This window comes from Ornithorhynchus anatinus, chromosome 3, assembly GCF_004115215.2.
Source record: "Ornithorhynchus anatinus isolate Pmale09 chromosome 3, mOrnAna1.pri.v4, whole genome shotgun sequence".
In the NCBI taxonomy this organism is placed as follows: domain Eukaryota; kingdom Metazoa; phylum Chordata; class Mammalia; order Monotremata; family Ornithorhynchidae; genus Ornithorhynchus; species Ornithorhynchus anatinus.
In genome coordinates, this window is record NC_041730.1 from 102967423 (window position 1) to 102987440 (window position 20018).

General features: G+C 43.7%; 1 protein-coding gene across 1 annotated transcript in view; it reads right to left on the reverse strand.

The window, feature by feature from the left end:
* Nucleotides 1-18651, reverse strand: part of CTNNA3 (catenin alpha 3) — a 1377490-nt gene extending 1358839 nt beyond the window's left edge. Inside the window, 1 exon segment of the mRNA XM_039911548.1 lies at nucleotides 18499-18651. The gene's annotated coding sequence lies outside the window, so the exon portion shown is untranslated.
* Nucleotides 18652-20018: the final 1367 nt, after the last annotated feature.

Below are 20018 nucleotides of genomic sequence, written 5' to 3' on the forward strand. Positions count from 1 at the left end.
ATAGAGATACTACACCGAATGGCTAAACAAGTTATCGTATTCAAAACTTCAGCTCAACTATTATGGCTCATGCTTTGACTAACTGTGCATCTGCAAGCAAACTGGCAGACAAGCCGTCCAGGGAATTTCAGGATGATTGACAGGACACAGTGGCTGCTGCCGGGGGGATGGGCACTCTTAAAGCAGCATGCCAGCCTACACTACATAAACCGCTGAATCTCTACTTGAAATAATGTGCTCTAAATTCATATTGAACAAACGACGCGGTGGGCTGCAGGATGTATATTTTACCATTATTTTAAGGGTCTTTTGTACATATTTGTATAAATTAATTACCATCAAAGCTAATTGCCTCCTTAGGCTCTGCTCCACAATAATGAGTTCTGATCACTAATGTAATTGAAACTTAATGCAATTCTGAAACCTGCTGACCCCAACAGCAAGAAGTGCATCTAAAAAGATGCAAATAATAATAATAATGTTGGTATTTGTTAAGCGCTTACTATGCTTAGAATTCCTTAATTCCCATTTTCTCCTACACCCCCTCCAATCTGGCTTCCGTCCCCTCCACTCTACCGAGACTGCTCTCTCTAAGGTCACCCGAGACCTCCTTCTTGCCAAATCCAATGGCTCCTACTCCATTCTAATCCTCCTTGACCTCTCTGCTGCCTTTGACACTGTTGACCATCCCCTCCTCCTCCATACCTTATCTCACCTTGGCTTCACAGACTCCGTCCTCTCCTGGTTCTCCTCTTACCTCTCTGGCCGGTCATTCTCGCTCTCCTTCGCTGGCGCCTCCTCCCCCTCCCATCCTTTAACTGTTGGAGTTCCTCAAGGGTCAGTTCTTGGCCCTTTTCTGTTCTCCATTTGCACTCACTCCCTCGGTGAACTCATTCGCTCTCACGGCTTTGACTACCATCTCTACGCAGATGACACGCAGATCTACATCTCCGCCCCTGTCCTCTCCCCCTCCCTTCAGGCTCGCATCTCCTCCTGCCTCCGGGACGTCTCCACCTGGATGTTGGCCCGCCACCTAAAACTCAACATGAGCGAGACTGAGCTCCTCATCTTTCCTCCCAAACCCGGTCCGCTCCCAGACTTCTCTATCACCGTGGATGGCACGACCATCCTTCCCATCTCTCAGGCCCGCAATCTCGGTGTCATCTTTGACTTGTCTCTCTCTTTCACCCCACACATCCTATCCGTTACCGAGACCTGCCGGTTTCACCTCTACAATATCGCCAAGATCCGCCCTTTCCTCTCCACCCAAACGGCTACCTTACTATTACGGGCTCTCGTTATATCCCGGCTAGACTACTGTGTCAGCCTTCTCTCTGACCTCCCTTCCTCCTCTCTCGCCCCGCTCCGGTCTATTCTTCACTCCGCTGCCCGGCTCATCTTCCTGCAGAAACGATCTGGGCATGTCACTCCCCTTCTTAAACAACTCCAGTGGTTGCCTATCGACCTCCGCTCCAAACAAAAACTCCTCACTCTAGGCTTCGAGGCTCTCCATCACCTTGCCCCTTCCTACCTCTCCTCCCTTCTCTCTTTCTACCGCCCACCCCGCACGCTCCGCTCCTCCGCCGCCCACCTCCTCACCGTCCCTCGGTCTCGCCTATCCCGCCGTCGACCCCCGGGTCACGTCCTCCCGCGGTCCTGGAACGCCCTCCCTCCTCACCTCCGCCAAACTGATTCTCTTTCCCTCTTCAAAACCCTACTTAAAAATCACCTCCTCCAAGAGGCCTTCCCAGACTGAGCTCCTCTTCTCCCTCTACTCCCTCTACCACCCCCCCTTCACCTCTCCACAGCTAAACCCTCTTTTCCCCCTTTCCCTCTGCTCCTCCCCCTCTCCCTTCCCCTCCCCTCAGCACTGTACTCGTCCGCTCAACTGTATATATTTCCATTACCCTATTTATTTTGTTAATGAATTGTACATCGCCTTGATTCTATTTAGTTGCCGTTGTTTTTACGAGATGTTCTTCCCCTTGTCTCTATTTATTGCCATTGTTCTTGTCTGTCCGTCTCCCCCGATTAGACTGTAAGCCCGTCAAACGGCAGGGACTGTCTTTATCTGTTGCCGACTTGTTCATTCCAAGCGCTTAGTACAGTGCTCTGCACATAGTAAGCACTCAATAAATACTATTGAATGAATGAATGAATGAATGAATGAATGAATGTGCAGAGCACTGTTCTAAGCACTGGGCTAGATACAGGGTAATCAGGTTGTCCCACGTGAGGCTCACAGTCTTAATCCCCATTTTACAGATGAGGTAACTGAGGCACAGAGAAGTTAAGTGACTTGCCCACAGTCACACAGCTGACAAGTGGCAGAGCCGGAATTCAAACCCATGACCTCTGACTCCCACGCCCATGATCTTTCCACTGAGCCATGCTGCTTCTCTAAAATGATTCCCCAGAAGTGCCTTCAAGAATAGGCAAATAAATAATTTCCATCAATTTACCAATCCTTACATCAAATCTCAAAATTTAGAATTATACCCTTTATTTTTGTAATGGTATTTGTTAAATGCTTACTAAATGCAAAGCACTGTACTGAGTGCTGGGGTAGATACAAGCTAACTGGGTTGGACATGGTCCGTGACCCTCATGGGGCTCACAGTATTAATCCCCATTTTACAGATAAATAAGCGAGGCACAGAGAAGTGAAGTGCCTTGCTCAAGATCACAAAGCAGATAAGTGGTGGCGTTGGGATTAGAATCCAGGTCCTCTGAGACCCAATTTCATGTGCTTTCCACTAGACCGTGCTGCTTATCCATGTTTTCATCTATACATTTGCCACTTGGTATTTAGTCAATTTGCAGCCTCCTTCTGTCTATAGTTTCAGAAGTGAGACGTTAAATTCTGGTTGGTTTCATTCATGAAGTACTGCTCTAGTTCAAGCTCTAGTCACAGCATGATTCTATCAGGCTCCTGGCTGGCCTCCTTGCCTCCAGCCTCCCCCCACGTCAACCTATGCTTCACATTGCTGTCTGAATTATCTTCCTGAAATATCACTCACTACTCATCTCCTATCTCCTCCAAACCCTCCAAAGGCTACTCCTCTCCCTCCACATAAAGCAAAGCCTAAATACCTCTGGTTTCAACAACCCAACTGTCTCCTCCTTACTTATCGACTCTACTCACCCTCTTCTTCCTTGCTCACATTTACTGCACCTAATATTTGTTAGGTGCTTACTATATGCCAAGCAATGCACTAATGGAGTGATGAAGAAGCAACATGGCCTAGTGGAAAAAGCACGGGCTTGGGAGTCAGAGGGCTTGGGTTCTAATTGTGGCTCTGCCACTTGCTTGCTTTGTGACCTCCGGCAATTCACTTAACATCTCTGTGCCTCAGTCCTTCTGTTCTTCCTTCTACTTAGATTAGGAAAGGGACTGTGCTTATCTCTCCTTGAAGCAGTGTTTGACAAACAGTAAACCATTATTAACAATAATAATAATAATAATAACAGCATTTGTTAAGCTCTTACTATGTGCAAAGCACTGTTCTAAGCACTGGGGGGAATACAAGGTGATCAGGTTGTCCCATGTGGGGCTCACAGTCTTAATCCCCATTTTACAGATGAGGTAACTGAGGCACAGAGAAGTTAAGTGGCTTGCCCAAAGTCACACAGCTGACAAGTGGCGGAGCCAGGATTAGAACCCATGACCTCTGACTCCCAAGCCCGGGCTCTTTCCATTGAGTCATGCTGCTTCCCTATGGCATTAACAAATGCCATTAAAAAAGTGCTGGGGTAGATACAGTGTAAGCAGATCCGATAGTCTCTTTCCCACTCTGGGCTCACAATCTAAATAGAAGGGACAACAAGTATTTACTCCCATTTTACAGATGAATCATTATTATTATTATTATGGTATTTGTAAAGCACTTACTATGTGCCAAGCACTGTTCTAAGCACTGGGATAGAGACAAGGTAATCAGGTTGTCCCACGTGGTGTTCATAATCTTAATCCCCATTTTACAGACAAGGTAACTGAGGCACAGAGAAGTTAATTAGCTTGCCCAAGGTCACATAGCAGACAAGTGGCAGAGCCAGGATTAGAACCCACATCTTCTGACTCCCAAGCCCGTGCTCTTGCCACTAAGCCAAGCTGCTTCTCAACTGAAAAGAAACTGAGGCACAGAAAATTTAAGTATCTTGTCCAGGGTCACACAGCAGACAGTTGGCAGAGCTGGAATAGAACCTAAACCCTTTGGTCCATCTGCATATGATCTTTCCACTAGGTCAAGATGCTCCTTCCACCCTCCCAATCACCCCCCACCCACCATATTCTCTTGCTCAGGTTGTCCCCCAGGTCTACAACTCCCTTCCCCTACCACCATGATGTTCATTAGCTCTTCAGACAACTCTTACATTTATGAACTTGTTTTAGTTTCATACCTATCCCCGGCACTTGCGTATATATGTATATTTGACATTTCTGTGTCTGTCATCCTCAATAGAATCTGAGTTATTTATGGATCAGGAATATCTCTTCCCAAGGGCCTAACATAATGTATTGCCCTCAGGAAGTGCTCAATAAATCTATTTCTATTGCTCTTATCGAATAAGCAAGGCTTCCAGTTTCCAGTTTTCTCCAAGGCAGGTTGTTGCAGGAGCCAAACCTATGCTGCATAGATATTAGGCAACAAATCAATCAATCAGCTGAAGCAGTGTGATCTAATAGAGCACAAGCCTGGGAGTCAGAGGACCTGGGTTCTAATCCTTGCTCGGCTACTTGTCTGCTGCGTAACCTTGGGCAAGTCACTTAACTTCTCTGTCTCAGTTACCTCATCTGTAAAATGGGGATTAAGGCTGTGAGTCCCATGTGGGACACGGACTGTGTCCAACCTAATTAGCTTATACCTACCCCACTGCCAAGTACAGTGCCTGGCTTAATAAATGTTTAACAAACACCATTAAAAAAATCAGTGGCCCTCAATGAGCATCTTCTGTGTGCAAAACACTCTACTTTGTTCTTGTGAAACAAACATAAAATTAGTAGACATGACCAGTGACTTTAGGGAGCTCACATTCTAGCAGGAAAAAGAAACACTAAAAGAAATTACAGATAGGAGAAGTAGCAGATTATAAATATGTGCACCTAAGTGCTACCTAAATGCAGAAGTAAGGTAGAAGAGCTCTAGTGGCAGGGAAGCGAGATGAGAAATTAATCAGGTAAGGTCTCCTGGAGGAGATGTGATTTTAGAAGAGCTTTAAAAATGGAGAGAGCAGTTATCTGTTGCATTTGAAGGGGGAAGGAGTTCCAGGCATAGCTATATACCAGTGGCAGAGGAGACAAGAATTAGTTACAACCCAAGCATTTGGCTTGAGGGGAACAGAGTGTGCAAACTGGGATTTAGTGGGACAGGCAGTGATTAAGTAGGTGGGAGAGAGCTGACTGGGGGCTCAAAATTCAGTGGTAAGGAGTTTTGTTTGATGTGCAGAGACGTGGACAACTATTGGAGGATTTGGAGATCTGGGGAGGTGGCACACAAAGATAGTTTAGAAAAATGATCTGGGCAGCAGAGTGAACTATGGACTGCAGAGGTGAGAGTCTAGAGGGAGAGGGGTTAACTAGGAGACTGACACAGGAATTAAGCCAGGAAATGATAAGTGTCTGAACCACTGTGGAGGCAGTTTGGATGGAGAGAAACAGGAGGATTCTGGAAAGTCGTGGAGGAAGAATGGACAAGATTTAGAGACAGACTGGATATGGGGCTGGAAAGATGGGAGGGAGTAAAAGACATTCATTCATTCAATAATATTTATTGAGCGCTTACTATGTGCAGAGCACTGCACTAAGCGCTTGGAATGAACAAGTCGGCATCAGATAGAGACAGTCCCTGCCGTTTGACAGGCTTACTGTCTAATCGGGGGGAGACAGACAGACAAGAACAATGGCAATAAAACAATGGCAATAAAACAAATAAAATAAAATAAGACAAGTAAAGGTAGTGGGCTTAAGAGACAGGGATGGTAGTGGTGTTGGCATCGGGGATGGGAAAGTGAAGTGGAAGATGAGGAGTTCAAAATTTTTATTACCCTATTTGTATTGTTAATGAGGTGTACATCCCCTTGATTCTATTTATCATGATTAAGTTGTCGTGTTTTTGTCCGTCTGTCTCCCCCGATTAGACTGTAAACCCGTCACTGGGCAGGGATTCTATCTGTTGCTGAATTTACATTACAAGCACTTAGTACAGTGCTCTGCACATAGTATAAATACTATTGAATGAATACTGAGACTAAGGCGGCCCTAAAAGGTCCAGATAGAAATGTTCTGCAGGCAGGAGAAAAGGCAAGATTGGAGAGGAAAACAGAGATGCCCTAAGCCTGCTTCAGCCCAAAACCCTACACTCAGGGAATTGTTTTGGTTGCATGACCCAAAATATAGCCCTGCATTCCGCTTATATTTAACAGGATTCTCCTCTTTAAAAGAAAATGAGAGTGAGATAGAGACATTAATAGTTCAAATTTATTCCCTCTCTCTATGAGCCACCAGAGGGCACATACTGCATGCTTTAATCACAATGCTGCCCCAAGTGTATCTTCATGTATTTTAAATATAAAACCGTATTATTCATTTCGATATCAAAAGTAAGACACGGCATACCTGCCAAATTTTGTTCCTTAAAAAGATTATTTGAAACAATTTCTTACAAAGCCCACCTCTTTCAAATATCGGGGGAGAGGGGACAGGACATAAAAAGAAACAAAAAAACTTGGAAAACATTGAAATCCTGTGTTAAAGTATAGAAACCACAAAGCTGAAATTGGCCATTTCGCAGCAGGGAGAGGAGAACAAATGTTTTCAAAGCCATAATGATGCAGTCTCATAATATGTGTTAAAGAAGAGGATTATGAGGAATGACTGGAGAAACAGGACAGTCTGAAGAGCTCCAAGCAAGGGAGGAGGAGAGTGGCCTAATGAAAAGAGCACAGGCCTGGCAATCAGAAGGATCTGGGTTCTAATCCTGACTCCACCACTTGCCTGCTGACCTTGGGCAAGTTATTTAACTGTTCAGTGCCTCAGTTAACTCATCTCTAAAAGTTATAAAAATTTCAAGTAGCACATGAGTGAATCAATCTATAATGACATTTGCTGTTTCGCTCTGCAGTAAGTTTTAAAGTGAAAGTTATGGACTCTGCCCTCAAGAAGCTTACAATCTAAGACAGGAGATGGGAAAACACAAATTATTTACAAATAGTGGGTGTAGGAGAAAGTAAGATACAGCTGATAAAAGCAAGACTGTAAAAATATGAATGAGTGAATAAATAAGGAGAGTAATAAAAATTGATATATACCTGTTCTATAATGCAAGGGATGCTTTCTTGAAAAAAAAAAGACAAGGGTCGGGGGGATAGAAGCAAAGGGTAGAGGCAGGAGAATCAAGAGCAAGAAATAATAATGATGGGCAGGGATCGTCTCTACTATCCAGAACAATGGAAGAGCCTCAGTCCTTCAGGCCAAAAGCCGGGGTGAAAGACTTGATTATAATACTTGATTATAATAAATACTAGTAAAAATACTACATATTTTTGCCCTTGTCAGTTGTATTCTCACTGGAGCACAGATTACTGTTAGCCAGTAAGCGGGCTGGGGTGCATCGCATAAAATGCACAGGAAGGGTTTTTATGAGCAGAACCTTTTTTTTAAGTTACTTGTTAGGTGCTTACTGTGTGTCAGACACTGAACTAAGTGCTGGGATAGATATTAATAATAATAATGATTATGGTGCTTGTTAAACACTTACTATGTGCCAAGCACTGTTCTAAGTACTGGGGTAAAGACAAGGTGATTAGGTTGTCCCAAATGGGGCTCACAGTCTTAATCCCCATTTTACAGATGAGATAACTGAGGCACAGAGAAGTTAAGAGTCTAAATCCTGGGCTGCACTGCTTCTCTTCATTTTCAGGTGAAGCATCCCCAGCATAGTGTCAACGCTGAGCCATGGCACCATTATCTGTCAGGTGGTTGCCTTAGTAGCCACTGCCCCAAGAAAAGCAGTGTGGCCTACTGGATAAAGCAAGAGACTGGGAGTCAGAAGGACCTGGGTTCTAATCCCAGCTCCTCCACTTGTCTGCTGAATAACCTTGTGCATATCACCTCATTTATCTGTGCTTCAGTTACCTCATCTGTGAACGCCCCGTAGGGCATGGAATGTGTCTATCTTGTATCTACCACAGTGTTTAGTACAAGGTCTGACACATAGTAAGTGCTTAACAAATATCATGAAAAAAAAAAGCTGCCCATATTAGGCAGCTACTTTTTTCAGGATTCTTGCTGAGTTGCTCCACCTTGAGGAATGCTCAATTCTTTGGTCAGAAACCTTACTACTGATGGTATAGCCCAGCAGGTAGAACATTAATAATAATAATAAATTAAAATTTAAATGATAATCATTTAAAATATATCATTAATTATTTATTCATATTAATGTCTGTCTCCCCCTCTACACAAGGTCATTATGAGAAGGGAATTTGTCAGCTAATTCCATTGTATTCTACTCTCCCAATCACTTAGAGCAGTGCTCTGCACACAGAAAATACAGCTGATTATTATTATTTTGATCATTATCAACTAGTATGAAAAGACTAAGACTAGAACCTAGGTCTTTCTGATATCCCAAACAGTGCTCTTTGCAGTGGACCGTTAGCAAAGTTGATAAGAAAAATTAGATTGGAAGGAGTGAAAGTGCGAGGTAAAGAAGAGCAAGTATATAGAGAAGCAGCATGGCTCAGTGGAATGAGTCTGGGCTTGGGAATCAGATGACATGGGTTCGAATCCCGGTTCTGCCATTTATCAGTTTGTGACTGTGGGCAAGTCACTTAACTTCTCTGTGCCTCGGTTCCCTCATCTGCAAAATGGGGATTAAGACTGTGAGCCTCACGTGGGACAACCTGATTACCCTGTATCTACCCCAGCGCTTAGAACAGTGTTCTGCACGTAGTAAGCGCTTAACAAATACCAACATTATTATATAAAGAGGAACCAGCTAATAGAGACACTTGAAGCCCATTTTCAGGAGTTTCTGCTTGGCTGTGTGGCCATGGAAATGTGTGGCAAAGGGCACTGTTTACACCCACACAGTGTGGAATGCTGAGACCAGCGTGGGCAGATCTTTCAGCGACACCCATGCATGTTTAGGATCCCTTTGTCAGAACGCCATCTTACAATACAAGGGCCAGACACACACTCACACCCAACACGCACACATTCATACAGAAGCACCCAGTTCAATATTATTCTTTTACCTTTACATATATACAGATGTCAAAAATTGCTTATTGAAAGCTCCTTGAGAGCAGAAATCATGCCTACCAACTCTACTGTATCATACTCTTCCAACCACTTAGTACAGTGTTCTGCACAGAGTAAGTGCTCAATAAATACTACTGATTTAGCCTGGGCTTGGGATTCAGAGGCCATGGGTTCGAATTCCGGCTCTGCCACTTGTCAGCTGTGTGACTGTGGGCAAGTCACTTCACTTCTCTGGACCTCAGTTACCTCATCTGGAAAATGGGGATTAAGACTGTGAGTCTCACATGGAACAATCTGATTACCCTGCATTTACCCCAGCACTTAGAACAGTGCTCTGCACATAGTTAGCGCTTAACAAATACCAACACTTTTTTTTTGAAAAAGTGCATTTGTGAGCTCTCTCTGAATATTGATCTAACCACAGGTTCTGGAATTCTCCATCATCAGAAGCCTAAGTGAGTCCCCATCTAGACCAAAATTCCATGGTCCTGCCCAGCCCTGAGCCTGAGCCTAACAAGAATAGAGGACATATTTGTCCTGGTACCCAAGGGAGAAGCAGAGAAAGAAACTTCTGGCCTAGGTACATGGGCCGGCATGAAGGTGACTGCATACATGCTCAACAGGCTATCCAGCACCTAGGCGCTGCTGGGAATTACAATCCAGGCCCTGGATCAACTAACAGGCAAACACAAAGATACCACTATATCAGTGCCAGCTTCTGAGCTATGAAAACTCTACGAGCTTTCTGGAAAGAATTAACCCAGGAGTCCAGAGATCACCCTCTCTGACCCAGAGCCCAGCCTGAGACAAGTGACATGTCCACTGTAAGCCCAATCCCAATCTACAGGCATTCTGGACTTGGTGGTGTTGGGAAACAGAACATCTCTCCATGAATTGTTATTAAGAAAAATAATATTTTAATAGATAATATCTCCATCCTTTAGACTGTAAGCCCATTGTGGGCAGGGAATGTGTCTGTTATTTGATGCACTGTGCTCTCCCAAGCACTTGGTACACTGCTCTGCACACAGTAAGTGCTCAATAAATACGATTGAATGAAAGAATGAAGCAGAAAGAATAGCATATGAGGGACAGCAAACTCTCTGCATAACCACAGATGCACCCATATTGTGCTGACATACCTAATGTGTGAAGCACCTGGCCCTGTTTTAGTTTGTGCCTCTTTGACTCATGGCAGCCTCAAAGCTTTAGCTTTTTCTTTTTCTTCCTTGTTTCCAACATATGGACTAGAAAAATCTGCCTCCAAGTATTCTCATTTTACAAATATGAAATACTTCTCCTTTATAAATTCTTCAAAGCAATCCTTAAGAAATTGCTAAATATAGATTGGGCAGTGAGAGCTCTTTAAATATAAACTGATTATGAAAATGAATAGACTGAATTTTGATATTTCTTTTTCTTTACACAAACCTTATATTCCAGTCAAAATGCCAATAAGATTAATAGGGCAGGGACTGAACTTCCATATGCCTACCTGGTTAACAAACGTTCAGGAGGAACATAATCTCACAATAACCATGAATCGAATAGAGTGAATTCAGCAAATTCAAGAAAAAAGTGCCCAAGGTAAGTCACCAATTTTCTTCCTGAAATGGAACAATTCATTATCACAGACAAGAAACAAGCCCTTCCACTTACTTTGGGTAAAGATGAACCTTGGTGAAAGAAGACTTCTAAATTCAGAACTAATCTAAAGAAATTGAAGTCATCTATATCATCTTTGAAACTGTTTGGAGAGAAATGGTGGTAGTACATTTTAATATTATATCGTACTCTCCCAAGCGCTTAGTACATTGCTTTGCACACAATAGGCACTCCATAAATATGATTGAATGATTGAGCAATCAATCCTGGGATTGATGGAGTTAGTTCTGGATTTAATTCCCTCCCAAGACATGGGGAGTTATGCCAACCTATTTAGTCGTTGGGAATACATCTACCCAGATGCTGATGCTATATTAGCTGGAGAGGAAGGAGAACTGTTTCTCCCACAATCTGAATTGCTAAAGATAGTCCCTGAAAACTGGACGATAACTTGGTGGTGAATTCTGGGTATCACGCTTACTTTTCTCAAATTCCAAGTCTGATATATCTGAAAATCCCATCGCCACGAAGTACACATTAATGCGCAGAATTGATAAATATTTCAAAACTTATAAAACACAAATAAAATTAGTGATAACATTTGGTCTTTTTAACCACTAACCAACAGTTACACCTCGATTGCATTCTAGTATCATTTTTTTCTACTCTTTCCAAAGAAATACTGCAGATTGCTCCTATAAATACATATCGACCCCACTTCCCCTTCCAGTTATCGCCCTACCTCCCTACTACCCTTCCTTGCCAAGATACTAGAACGAGTCATCTACACTCGCTGCTTAGAATTCCTTAACTCCCATTCTCTCCTGGACCCCCTCCAATCTGGCTTCCGTCCCCTCCACTCTACCGAGACTGCTCTCTCTAAGGTCACCCGTGACCTCCTTATTGCCAAAGCCAATGGCTCCTACTCTATTCTAATCCTCCTTGACCTCTCAGCTGCCTTTGACACTGTCAACCATCCCCTTCTCCTCCACACCTTATCTCACCTTGGCTTCACAGACTCCATCCTCTCCTGGTTCTCCTCTTATCTTTCTGGCCATTCATTCTCGATCTCCTTCGTGGGCTTCTCCTCCCCCTCCCATCCACTAACTGTAGGGGTTCTTCAAGGGTCAGTTCTTGGCTCTCTTCTGTTCTTCATCTGTGCTCACTCCCTTGGTGAATTCATTTGCTCCCATGGCTTCAACTATCCATCTCTATGCAGATGGCACCCAAATCTACATCTCCTCCCCTGTTCTCTCCTCCTCCCTCAAGGCTCGTATCTCTTCCTGCCTCCAGGATGTCTCCACATGGACGTCTGACAGCCACCTAAAACTCAACATGTCCAAAACTGAGCTCCTTATCTTCCCTCCCAAACCCTGTCCTCTCCCTGACTTCCCTATCACCGTGGATGGTAGGACCATCCTTCCCATCTCTCAGGCCCGCAACCTCGGTGTCATCTTTGGCTCGGCTCTCTCGTTCACCCCACACATCCAATCCATTACCAAGACCTGCCAGTCTCACCTTTATAATATCACCAAGATACGCCCTTTCCTCTCCACCTAAACGGCTACCTTACTGCTATAGGCTCTCATAACATCCCGGTTAGACTACTGTGTCAGCCTTCTCTCTGATCTCCCTTCCTCCTCTCTGTCCCCGCTCCAGTCTATTCTTCACTCCGCTGCCCGGCTCATCTTCCTGCAGAAATGCTCTGGGCATGTCACTCCCCTTCTTAAAAATCTCCAGTGGTTGCCTATCAACCTCTGCACAAAACAAAAACTTCTCACTCTAGGCTTTAAGGCTGTCCATCACCCTGCCCCTTCCTACCTTTCCTCCCCTCTCTCTTTCTACTGCCCACCCCGCACGCTCCGCTCCTCTGCCGCCCACCTCCTCACCGTCCCCCGTTCTCGCCTATCCTGTCGTCGACCCCTGGGCCACGTCCTCCCGCGGTCCTGGAATGCCCTCCCTCCTCACCTCTGCCAAACTAATTCTCTTCCCCTTTTCAAAACTCTACCAAAAGCTCACCTCCTCCAAGAGGCCTTCCCAGACTGAGCTCCCCTTTTCCTTCTGCTCCCTCTAATAATAATAATAATAATGTTGGTATTTGTTAAGTGCTTACTATGTGCCGAGCACTGTTCTAAGTGCTGGGGTAGACACAGGGGAATCAGGTTGTCCCACGTGGGGCTCACAGTCTTAATCCCCATTTTACAGATGAGGTAACTGAGGCACCGAGAAGTTAAGAGACTTGCCCAAAGTCACACAGCTGACAAGTGGCAGAGCCAGAGTTCGAACCCATGACCTCTGACTCCAAAAGCCCGTGCTCTTTCCAGTGAGCCACGCTCTACCCCCCCCCTTCACCTCCCTGCAGCTAAACCCTCTTCTCCCCCCTTTCGCTCTGCTCCTCCCCCTCTCCCATCCCATCCTCTCAGCACTGTACTCATCTGCTCAACTGTATATATCTTCATTACCCTATTTATTTTGTTAATGAGATGTACATCACCCTGATTCTATTTATTTGCTATTGCTTTAATGAGATGTTCTTCCCCTTGATTCTATTTATTGCCATTGTTCTTGGCTGTCTGTCTCCCCCGATTAGACTGTAAGCCCGTCAAAGGGCAGGGACTGTCTCTGTTACCAATTTGTACATTCCAAGCGCTTAGTACAGTGCTCTGCACATAGTAAGTGCTCAATAAATACTACTGAATGAATGAATATGCACATAGTACATTTACAACTCTTTCATTCAATTATTGAATATGAAAACTATTTGTGAGTACAAAGGTGTGCCTGAAATGAGCACGTTTCACACTGGGTGGATGACAATTGTCAGATAAAGGTATCCTCTGTTTATTCCACCTTCCTTTTCTCTATGCTACTCAGTCGCAGAGTTTGTTCATCGCTCCACCTAGGCCTCTTCCTCCTATTTGACCTTTAGAGTATCATCATCATCATCATCAGTAGCATTTATTGAGTGCTTACTGTGTGCAAAGCACTGTAGCAAGTGAATGGGAGATTACAGTACAACAAAGTTGGTAGAAACGTTTCCTGCCCACAACAAACATAGTCTAGAGTAAGGACAACTCTCTCCAAGAATGGTTGAAACTTTGGTTCTCAAGAGTTTGACTTTCTCCTTTGTTCTACTTTCTGTAGCCCAAGAGAATGGAGAGAGTAGAATTTCAGGAATGTGAAACATACCTTCTCCTGTCAAGTATCTTCATTCGTAACACTCCTTCCACTGGGTGTCAGAGGGGAAAAAAAGCATTTGAATTAATTATAATTCAAACTTTTTGATTAGTACTCTGAGAGAAAAGTAGTGATAATAAGAACTATGGAAGGAAAATATATATGCAGCTTGATTAGGGCACATCAAAGAAAACGGAATATCAGGGGCCTAAATGAGGGGAGTCCTCAAGCCAGAACAACTTTTCCAGGCTGAGATATTTGCCCTAAACCCTGGATCCAGCCTCGATGCACATGAACTGGACCGCAGGAATTTGTGCTCATCACACAGTACTTGAGTGAGGGGAATTTCTTTTTTTTTAAGTTGTTAGATTACTAAAAATCACTGAAATTCTAGAAATAGGGTTTAAATGGAAATCAGAACATCAAGGGGGTCCTAAGAGTAGATTCTTTTCCCCTTTCTTTAAGGTCTGGCATTTTTGCCATTTTTGCGCTTACCTTGCCAAACTTGCCACCACTTTCTAGCACTCGAGGCCGAACATTCCACTTTCTCTACCATCTCCCTTGCTGCCTGATCATATTTGCTTCCAAATAAAATGAACTCCTACCAGCCCACACACAAAACTTTCAGCCCTCTCCCTTACCCCCATCACCCATTTTCTAAAATTTCTTCCTTTGCCAATCTTACAGGAACTCAAATCCAGTTCAGATGTTGTCTTATAGTATGGGATGAGAAGGAGGAGGAGGAGAAGGAAAAGGAGGAGGCGGAGGAGAAGAGGGCGGAGAAGGAGGAAGAGGAGAAAGGAGAAGAAGAAGATGATGAACAACAACAGTATTTGTTAAATGCTATGGATCAAGCCCTGGGCTAAATGCTGGGGAAGATACAGTGCAATCAGAACAGGCACAGATCCTATCTCACTTGGGTCTCAGTGTATGAGGAAAGGAGAAGAGAGTCCCCATTTTACACATGGGGAAACTAAGGCAAAAGGAGGTTAAGTGACTTCTCCATGGTCACACAGCAGGCAAGTGATAGAGCTGGGTAGAAGTAGGACTCAGGTCTTCTCACTCCTAATCCAGTGCTCTTTCCTGTAGGCCACACCATATCCAATTTCAACTCCAAAACTGAAATATGATACCAATGAAATGTGTCAGTGGGGTGATTTTCAACTAGGAATTTGTGTCCTTCCCAACTGAATTGTTTGGCAGAAATTTTTATTTAGATCACAAACTCACAAAAGGAAAGCTTGATACCTAGCATTTAATTATTAATCAATCAATCAATCAATGGTATTTACTGAGCACTGACACAGAAGACTGTACCAACCACATGAGAGAGTCCAATACAACAGAGTCGATAGACAATTAAGGCTTTTAATAATAAATATGGTGTTTGTTAAGTACTTACTATGTGCCAGGCACTGTACTAAGCCCTAAGGTGGATACAAGCAAATCAGGTTGGACACAGTCCCTGTCCCACATGGGGCTCATAGTCTCGATCCCCATTTTACAGATGAGGGAACTGAGGCCCAGAAAAGTGAAGTGACTTGTCCAAGGTCACACAGCAGACAAGTGGCAGAGGCAGGATTAGCACCCATGACCATCTGACTCCCAGGCCCATGTTCTTTCCACTAGGCCATACTGCTCATAGTATTGGCCATATGAGGAGGCAACTCGCTGTTAGGTAGATGGGCAGCAATTCCTAACTCGGAGCTCCTCAAGAATCATACCACCCCCCAGACTGACAAAGATTGTTTCAAATTGTTTCCTCCAGCTCCCCAATCTCACCACGGCCAGTATCCAAAGTCCACAAAGCCAGCAGCAGTTACCAATGGGAAGGGCATGGCTTCTGGCATCCCCAAGCCACCAATTATCAACGGGAAGGACTTCCAGACTGATCAGCACCAAGAGAGCTAAACTGGGAGGAAAAGAAACTTTATCCAAGCAAAATAGGAATGGCTACAAGAGACTCATCTGAAGAAAATTCACTGAAAGGAACCAGGGCCAGGGAGAATATGGGAGAAACTGTTGAGAAAAGGCCTGGAAAGAGCATGAGTGTGGAAGTCAGAAGACCTAGGTTTTAATGCTGCCTCTGCCACTTGCCTGCTGTGTGACCTTGGGCAAGTCACTTAACTTCTCTGGACCTGTTTCCTCATCGTAAAGTGAGCCCAGTGGATGACAGGGACTGTGTCCAACCTAATTATCTTGTATCCGCCATAGTGCTTGGCACGTAGTAAGAACTTCACAAATATTATTAGTATTATTATTATCTGGAAATGTTGAAATACTGGTGGGAAGAGCCCACATCAGGGGTCTACCCACTGCCCAGCCGGAGCCATTCTTGCCTGGAAATAAGAGGAACTGATCCCAAAGAGTGACTAGGCTAAACTCACTGTGGTCAGGGAACATGTCTACCAATTCTGTAATAATATCATACTTTCCCAAGTGCATAGTCCAGTGCTCTGCACAAAGTGACTGTTCAATAAATACCTGTAACACCTGATGGGGAGTTCCTGCATCTGCAGCAGGATGATGGTGTCTCCTGTGGTAAATGACAGTTCAGTCGAGGGGACTGTGGAACTTAGTTCTACTGTCTCACACTCTCACACTCTCTCGTCTCCTGGCATTCCTTTTTCCACTGGGACAGTGGGTGTTAGAAGTGAGTAGGTTGCCAGGGATGCAGCCTGTGTGAAGTGCACACATGATTTTTATGGACAAAGTCCATTTTTTAATGGTATTCGTTAAGGCCTTACAATATGCCAGGACTTTTACTAAGTGTTGGGGTAGATAGCCATTCGGATTGGATACAGTTCCTGTCCTGTATGGTGCTAACAGTCTTAATTCCCATTTCACAGATAAGATAGCTGAGGTACAGAGAAGTTAAGTGACTAGCCCGAGGTCACACAGCAGAGAAGTGGCAGATCTGGGATTAGAACCCAGGTCCTCCGATGGACTGCGTCATAGTACTGGTGCCATGTCATGGAGAAGTGAAACTGCAGCTGTGATTTTCCCCCCCGCATCTTTCCCCACCAGGCTCTACAGAAGTTGGTGACAGGATAAGGACCAATGCCACCAAACAAGAGTTACAGCTGCATTCCAGTCAGTGATCTGGCAGACTGGACCACTAGCAATCCCCGGTATTTCTTGAGTGCTTACTATTTGCAGAACACTGTGCCGAACACGTTGGCTAGAACAATACAACAGGCCTGGTAGACCTGTTTCCTGCCCTCAAGGAGTTTCTAATCTAGAGGGGAAACTCACAGTCATAAAATGGCCCTGTGGCCTGGACAAACACTTGGAAAAAGAGTGGGATTACAGTATCTGATTATCTTGCATCTACCCCAGCATTTAGCCCAGTACTTAACATATAGTAAGCATTCAATAATAATAATAATAATGTTGGTATTCGTTAAGCACTTACTATGTGCAGAGCACTGTTCTAAGCGCTGGGATAGATACAGGGTAATCAGGTTGTCCCTCGTGAGGCTCACAGTCTTAATCCCCATTTTACAGATGAGGTAACTGAGGCATAGAGAAGTTAAGTGACTTGCCCACAGTCACAAAGCTGACACGTGGCGGATCTGGGATTCGAACCCATGACCTCTGACTCCGAAGCCCGTGCTCTTTCCACTGAGCTACGCTGCTATTATTCAATCAATCATTCTTATTTACTGAGTGCTCTCTGTGTGCCAAGCACTGTACTAAGCACTTGGGAGAGTTCAACACATTTTAGCAGACACATTCCTTCCTCACAACGAGCTTACATTACGTTTGGTTTGTCACCTGAAGCACTAGAAAGAGAACTTTAATGATCCTACCATAGTCTAATAAACCATCCTGATTTCACATATGCAGCACTAAGCGGGGTCTCTGATTTCTGGAGACAGACTCTAGATGACTGTCAAAGGAGCCCCTACATTAGTGGAAACTTGCCCTTGCAAACAAAGAGGGTGACCAGAGCAAGAGTTACACAATTTTTCATTAGAGAAACGTCACAATTTCAACGGGGTTTAGAAATGTAATTGGCCTTTTGTAATAATTCCATAACTAACCTCTCCCTTGAAAAAAACATATTTTCTCTACATAAATTCGTTATCTTTGCTTTCCTTTCCCCCTGCATAAGAAGAGTATCCAGGCCTTATCTTATCTTTTCCTCCAATGGGCTTTTTATAGCCAGAACCTATCTGAATGCAAAGCACAATCTTGGCTACTAGCTTCCCTGGCAAGAAGTTGCTGGTTATTTATAACTCTAGAATTAGCATGAAAGTTTACATTTCTCAGCACAAAGTCAAAGCACTGCAGTTTTCTAAAATAATATGATCTGTAAAAAAAACGTTTCACATTTTCAACCACTTGATGTTAAACTAAACTAAATCTATTCCCTGAAGCAGTCAAGACTGCACCCAAGGACTGAATCCTTTCACTTCCAATTTCTTACCCCAAAACTTGGATCTTACCTTTCCGCTGCTTCCTAAAGGAAAACACAATTAAAATTCAACTCTTGTTGGAGCGTGGGTAGAAAATAACTTTGCACAGAAGACTTCTTAGTTAAAACCAGTGTAGCGGAGGAACGAACTGAGAGGCAGTGACAGTGAGGCTGTCTTCAGCTGAGTGTCATTCACCAGGCTAGGGAGAGGGAGGGAGGAGGAGGAGGTTACAGATGAGGGTGGGTGGTATCTAATACTGAACCACTAGTTACTGACTTCACTGACAACTTGTTACTGAAAATACTTCTTTGAAAAAGCCCAGACACATACTTTGCTCTAAGATCTACAAACATAGCTGTCACTAACTTTGAATAAGTGCACTAGATTACTATTTTCCTGGTCCAATTCCAAATTGGTGACCTTTATGTCTAATTATATTTAAAGGCAGAAATTATCGAAAGCACAAATTATCAGGAAGCAAAGTAATGGGGAGTGATGTAGGACAACCATTTAAAAACCAAAGCTCAAACACTAAGTATGATGTTGATACTGTGTGTCACTTCTGTAATAGCATTTTTTCTTTGAAATGCTCCCTCTAATGGCCTTTATATCAAAGGACCGCATGCTCTATTTGCAGTATTTGTTTTGTACATATTATGTAGTCAGCTCTTTAGAGGAATATCGACATAGAAAAAAATACAGGACTTTTTTTTTTCAAAAATCTCTCCCAGGTACAGTTAAATTTTAAAAGTGCTATTTAAACAAGCAATATTGAAAGGTCTGTCTTTTCTTTTGCCTGTTTGGATTTTGTTTTTCTCTTCAAATATTCTCCTCCTAACATTATCCCAACTATCATTTCGCTCAACCTTTTTCTTTGTTATCTTCTCTCCCTCAGCTACTTTCCACTTAACATGGAATACTGGTCCTTCTACAGCTTCTCCAGGCCTTGCCCTCCCTTTCCATATGCATTACCAACTTTAGGACATATTTCTGAGGGTCAAACATTCTCCCTGGACAATGGATGGCAGCTGCCAACAGCCACCGCCTTGGAAGGGTCTTTTTTTGGTTTTTTTGGAGTTGTTTTTGTTTTTTTTTCTTTTAAATGGTATTTGTTAAGCATTTACTCTGGGCCAGGCACTGTACTAATCTCTGAGGTAGATACAAGAAAATCAGAATGGACACATCCTATATCCCACATGGGGCTCACAGTCTTAATCTCCATTTTACAGATGAGGTAAAAAGGCACAGAGAAACTAAGTGACTCATCCAAGGTCACACAACAAGCAATTGGCAGAGCCAGGATTAGAACCCAGGTCCTCTGACTCCCAGGTCCATGTTCTATCCACTAAGCTATGCTAAGTCCCACACTCCTTCCCACACTGTTTGGCATCATCCTCCTGAAAAGTTGAACTCATGTTCACAGAATCAGTTAATCGAGAATATTTATTAACTACCCACTATGTTCAGAGCCCTGTACTAAAAGCTTCAAGGACTATGTTAGAGTTAGTAGACAGGATCCTTACCCTCAAGCACTTACACCCTAGCAGGAA